This window comes from Phoca vitulina, unplaced genomic scaffold (assembly GCF_004348235.1).
Source record: "Phoca vitulina isolate PV1807 unplaced genomic scaffold, GSC_HSeal_1.0 scaffold1, whole genome shotgun sequence".
NCBI lineage: Eukaryota > Metazoa > Chordata > Mammalia > Carnivora > Phocidae > Phoca > Phoca vitulina.
Genome location: NW_022589704.1, coordinates 56,995,303 through 57,002,036, shown reverse-complemented (window position 1 = coordinate 57,002,036; position 6,734 = coordinate 56,995,303).

Genomic DNA, 6,734 nt, shown 5'->3' with positions numbered 1-6,734 from the left:
ACTTTCTCCAGAATAGACCATATACTGGGTCACAAATCAGGTCTCAACCGATACCAAAGGATTGAGATTATTCCCTGCATATTCTCAGACCACAATGCTCTAAAACTGGAACTCAATCACAAGAAAAAATTTGGCAGAAATTCAAACACTTGGAAGCTAAAGACCACTCTGCTCAAGAATGTTTGGGTCAGGGCGGAGCAAGATGGCGGAGGAGTAGGAGACCTGGATTTCGTCTCCTCTCAGGAATTCAGCTGGATAGGGATCAAACCACTCTGAACACCTACAAACTCAACAGGAGATCGAAGAAAAGAATAGCAACAACTCTCTGAACAGAAAAGCGACCACTTTCTGGAAGGTAGGACGTGCGGAGAAGTGAATCCGAGGCGTTATTCGGGAGGATAGACGGCGGGGGAGGGGCCTCTGTCGGCCGCTTCTGGCAAGTGATAGAGCCACGGAGCACAAAATCGGAACTTTTAGAAGTCTGCTCCGCTGAGGGACGTCACTCTGGTGGCGAAGTGGGGGGTGGAACCCTCGCGGGACAGTGTGGTCTCAGGACCCTCGGGGTCACAGAAAGACCGGGGGTGCCTGAGTGCGGCAGAGCTCCCAGGTATTGGAGCAGGGAAGCCGGCTGCAGAGACGGAGCCCAGGCGCGGGCTCTCAGCTCGGGGTTGCTATAAACCGTGATCCGCGGCACAGTCGGGCCACTGCTCCTCCAGCAGGGACCCAACAAGCGGCAGATCCGGGGAGACTCACCTTCTGCCCCCGGGAGGAGAGGGGCGGGAGCGCACCACGGGGATCTGCTGGGTTTGGAGACTCCACCCGGGGTCGGGTGCCAGATAGAAAGGCACGGTCACAGGCCGGGGGAGCGCGGAGTGTGGCCGGAGACCAGGGAGATGGGAGTGACTGACTGCTTTTCTCTGGGGGCTCGCTGAGGAGCGGGACGCGGAGTTCTCGGCTCCTCCGGGGTGGAGACTGGGAGGCCGCCATTTTCACTCTCCGCCTCCAAAGCTGTACGGAAAGCTTGCAGGGAACAAAAGCTCCGGAGAGCAAACCCGAGCAGATTACTTAGCCCGGACCGGCAAGGGCGGGGCAATTTTGCCTCCGGCAAAGACATTTGGGAACCACGGCAACAGGCCCCTCCCCCAGAAGATCAGCGAGAACAGCCAGCCAAGACCAAGTTTACCGATCAATGAGAACGGCAGAACTCCAGCGCTAGGGGAATACAGCACAGAATTCATGGCTTTTTTACCATGATTTTTTAGTCTTTCAAAGTTAATTATTTTTTTAACTGTCTTTTTTTCTTTTTTTTTTTGAATTTTTCTTTTTCCCTTTTTCAACCAACATCTTATCAATCCCTTTTTTAAAAAAAAACATTTTTATTTTTCATTTTTAAAGTCATATTCTATCCCTTCATAGTAGTTACACGTATTTTTGGCATATATATATAAGTTGTTCTCTCTTTAAAATCTTGAGATAGTTTCTTCTAACAGATCAAAATATACTCTAAATCTCTAGTGTATGGTTTTTTTCTACTCCCCTGCCTGATCACATTCTCTCCCTTTTTTCTTTCTTTCTTTCTTTTTTTTTTAATCCTCTTCTTTCTTTTTTCAAACAACTTATCAAATCCTTTTTTAAAATTTTTTATAATTTCCATCTTTACAGTCATATTCCATCCCTTCATCATATCAACCCTTATTTTTGTACATATATAAGTTTTTCTTTCTTTAAAATTTTGGGAGGGACTTTCTTTTAACAAACCAAAATACACCCAAAATCTAGTGTGTGGCACTGATCTATAAACCAGCCTGATCATATTTGATCACATTCTGTTTTTGTTTTGTTTTGTTTTGTTTTGTTCTGCTTTTGTTTGTTTTTATCTTTATCTTTATCTTTTTCTTTTTTCTTTTTTTCTTTCTTTTTCTTTTTTCTCTCTTTCCCTTTCTTTTCCCACTGCTTCAGGTCTTTTCTGATTTGTTTAGAGTATATTTTCTGGGGACGTTGTTATCCTGCTAGCATTTTGTTCTCTCATTAATCTATTCTCCTCTGCACAAAATGACAAGACGGAAAAAATCACCTCAACAAAAAGAACAAGAGGTAGTACCAACTGCCAGGGACCTACTCAATACGGACATTAGTACGATGTCAGATCTGGAGTTCAGAATCATCACTTTAAAGATACTAGCTGGGCTTGAAAAAAGCATGGAAGTTATTAGAGAAACCCTTTCTGGAGAAGTAAAAGAACTAAAATCTAACCAAGTCGAAATCAAAAAGGCTATTAATGAGGTGCAATCAAATATGGGGGCGCTAACTGCTAGGATAAATGAGGCAGAAGAAAGAATCAGTGAGATAGAAGACCAAATGATGGAAAATAAAGAAGCTGAGAAAAAGAGAGATAAACAACTACTGGATCACGAGGGCAGAATTCGAGAGATAAACGATACCATAAGACGAAACAACATTAGAATAATTGGGATCCCAGAAGAAGAAGAAAGAGAGAGAGGGGCAGAAGGTATAATGGAGCAAATTATAGCAGAGAACTTCCCTAATTTGGGGAAGGAAACAGGCATCAAAATCCAGGAAGCACAGAGAACCCCTCTAAAAATCAATAAAAATAGGTCAACACCCCAACATCTAATAGTAAAACTTACGAGTCTCAGAGACAAAGAGAAAATCCTGAAAGCAGCTCGGGAGAAGAGAGATGTAACCTACAATGGTAGAAACATTAGATTGGCAACAGACTTATCCACAGAGACCTGGCAGGCCAGAAAGGACTGGCAGGACATATTCAGAGCACTAAATGAGAAAAATATGCAGCCAAGAATACTATATCCAGCTAGGCTGTCATTGAAAATTGAAGGAGAGATAAAAAGCTTCCAGGACAAACAAAAACTAAAGGAATTTGCAAACACGAAACCAGCCCTACAAGAAATATTGAAAGGGGTCCTCTAAACAAAGAGAGAGCCTAAAAGCAACATAGACCAGAAAGGAACACAAACAATAACAGTAACAGTCACTTTACAGGCAATATAATGGCACTAAATTCATATCTTTCAATAGTTACCCTGAATGTAAATGGGCTAAATGCCCCAATCAAAAGACACAGGGTATCAGATTGGATAAAAAAACAAGACCCATTGATATGCTGTCTGCAAGAGACTCATTTTAGACCCAAAGACACCCCCAGATTGAAAATGAGGGGGTGGAAAACCATTTACCATGCTAATGGACACCAAAAGAAAGCTGGGGTGGCAATCCTTATATCAGACAAATTAGATTTTAAAACAAAGACTGTAATAAGAGATGAGGAAGGACACTATATCATACTTAAAGGGTCTATCTAACAAGAAGATCTAACAATTGTAAATATCTATGCCCCTAACATGGGAGCAGCCAAGTATATAAGGCAATTAATAACAAAAGCAAAGAAACACATTGACAACAATACAATAATAGTGGGGGACTTTAACACCCCCCTCACTGAAATGGACAGATCGTCTAAGCAAAAGATCAACAAGGAAATAAAGACTTTAAATGACACACTGGACCAAATGGACTTCACAGACATATTCAGAACATTCCATCCCAAAGCAACGGAATACACATTCTTCTCTAGTGCCCATGGAACATTCTCCAGAATAGATCACATCCTAGGTCATAAATCAGGTCTCAACCGGTACCAGAAGATTGAGATCATCCCCTGCCTATTTTCAGACCACAATGCTTTGAAACTAGAACTCAATCACAAGAGGAAAGTCGGAAAGAACTCAAATACATGGAGGCTAAAGAGCATCCTACTGAAGAATGAATGGGTTAACCAGGAAATTAAAGAAGAATTAAAAAAATTCATGGAAACCAATGAAAATGAAAACACAACTATTCAAAATCTTTGGGATACAGCAAAGGCAGTCCTAAGAGGAAAGTATATAGTAATACTTTCTCAAGAAACAAGAAAGGTCTCAAGTACACAACCTAACCCTACACCTAAAGGAGCTGGAGAAAGAACAGCAAATAAAGCCTAAACCCAGCAGGAGAAGAGAAATAATAAAGATCAGAGCAGAAATCAATGAAATAGAAACCAAAAGAACAGTAGAACAGATCAACGAAACTAGGAGCTGGTTCTTTGAAAGAATTAACAAGATTGATAAGCCCCTGGCCAGACTTATCAAAAAGAAAAGAGAAATGACCCAAATCAACAAAATCATGAATGAAAGAGGAGAGATCACAACCAACACCAAAGAAATACAAACAATTATAAGAACATATTATGAGCAACTCTATGCCAGCAAATTAGATAACCTGGAAGTAATGGATGCATTCCTAGAGATGTATCAACTACCAAAACTGAACCAGAAAGAAATAGAAAACCTGAACAGACCTATAACCACTAAGGAAATAGAAGCAGTCATCAAAAATCTCCCAAAACACAAAAGCCCAGGGCCAGATGGCTTCCCAGGGGAATTCTACCAAACATTTCAAGAAGAATTAATACCTATCCTTCTGAAACTATTCCAAAAAATAGAAATGGAAGGAAAACTTCCAAACTCATTTTATGAGGCCAGCATTACCTTGATCCCAAAACCAGACAAAGACCCCATCAAAAAGGAGAATTACAGACCAATATCCCTGATGAACATGGATGCAAAAATTCTCACCAAAATACTAGCCAATAGGATCCAACAGTACATTAAAAGGATTATTCACCACGACCAAGTCGGATTTATCCCTGGGCTGCAAGGTTGGTTCAACATCCGCAAATCAATCAACGTGATACAATACATTAACAAAAGAAAGAACAAGAATCATATGATCCTCTCAATAGATGCAGAAAAAGCATTTGACAAAGTACAGCATCCTTTCTTGATCAAAACTCTTCAGAGTATAGGGATAGAGGGTACATACCTCAATATCATAAAAGCCATCTATGAAAAACCTACAGCGAATATCATTCTCAATGGGGAAAAACTGAGAGCTTTCCCCCTAAGGTCAGGAACGCGGCAGGGATGTCCACTATCACCACTGCTATTCAACATAGTATTGGAAGTCCTAGCCACAGCAATCAGACAACAAAAAGAAATCAAAGGCATCCAAATTGGCAAAGAAGAAGTCAAACTCTCACTCTTTGCAGATGATATGATACTTTATGTGGAAAATCCCAAAGACTCCACCCCAAAACTGCTAGAACTCATACAGGAATTCAGTAAAGTGGCAGGATATAAAATCAATGCACAGAAGTCAGTGGCATTCCTATACACCAACAACAAGTCAGAAGAAAGAGAAATTAAGGAGTCGATCCCATTTACAATTGCACCCAAAACCATAAGATACCTAGGAATAAATCTAACCAAAGAGGCAAAGGATCTGTACTCAGAAAACTATAAAATACTCATGAAAGAAATTGAGGAAGACACAAAGAAATGGAAAAACGTTCCATGCTCATGGATTGGAAGAACAAATATTGTGAAGATGTCAATCCTACCTAGAGCAATCTACACATTCAATGCAATCCCCATCAAAATACCATCCACTTTCTTCAAAGAAATGGAACAAATAATCCTAAAATTTGTATGGAACCAGAAAAGACCCCGCATAGCCAGAGGAATGTTGAAAAAGAAAAGCAAAGCTGGCGGCATCACAATTCCGGACTTCCAGCTCTACTACAAAGCTGTCATCATCAAGACAGTATGGTACTGGCACAAAAACAGACACATAGATCAATGGAACAGAATAGAGAGCCCAGAAATGGACCCTCAACTATATGGTCAACTAATCTTGACAAAGCAGGAAAGAATGTCCAATGGAAAAAATACAGTCTCTTCAACAAATGGTGTTGGGAAAATTGGACAGCCACATGCAGAAGAATGAAACTGGACCATTTCCTTACACCACCCACAAAAATACACTCCAAATGGTTGAAAGACCTCAATGTGAGACAGGAATCCATCAAAATCCTAAAGGAGAACACAGGCAGCAACCTCTTCGACCTCAGCCGCAACAACTTCTTCCTAGAAACATCGCCAAAGGCAAGGGAAGCAAGGGCAAAAATGAACTATTGGGACTTCATCAAGATAAAAAGCTTTTGCAAAGCAAAGGAAACAGTCAACAAAACCAAAAGACAACTGACAGAATGGGAGAAGATATTTGCAAATGACATATCAGATAAAGGGCTAGTATCCAAAATCTATAAAGAACTCATCAAACTCAACACCAAAAGAACAAAGAATCCAATCAAGAAATGGGCAGAAGACATGAACAGACATTTTTCCAAAGAAGACATCCAAACGGCCAACAGACACATGAAAAAGTGTTCAATATCGCTCGGCATCAGGGAAATCCAAATCAAAACCTCAATGAGATACCACCTCACACCAGTCAGAATGGCTAAAATTAACAAGTCAGGAAATGACAGATGTTGGCGGGGATGCGGAGAAAGGGGAACCCTCCTACACTGTTGGTGGGAATGCAAGCTGGTGCAGCCACTCTGGAAAACAGTATGGAGGTTCCTCAAAAAGTTGAAAATAGAGCTACCATATGATCCAGCAATTGCACTACTGGGTATTTACCCCAAAGATACAAAAGTAGGGACCCGAAAGGCTACGTGCACCCCGATGTTTATAGCAGCAATGTCCACAATAGCCAAACTGTGGAAAGAGCCAAGATGTCCATCAACAGATGAATGGATAAAGAAGATGTGGTATATATATACAATGGAATATTATGCAGCCATCAAAAGGAAT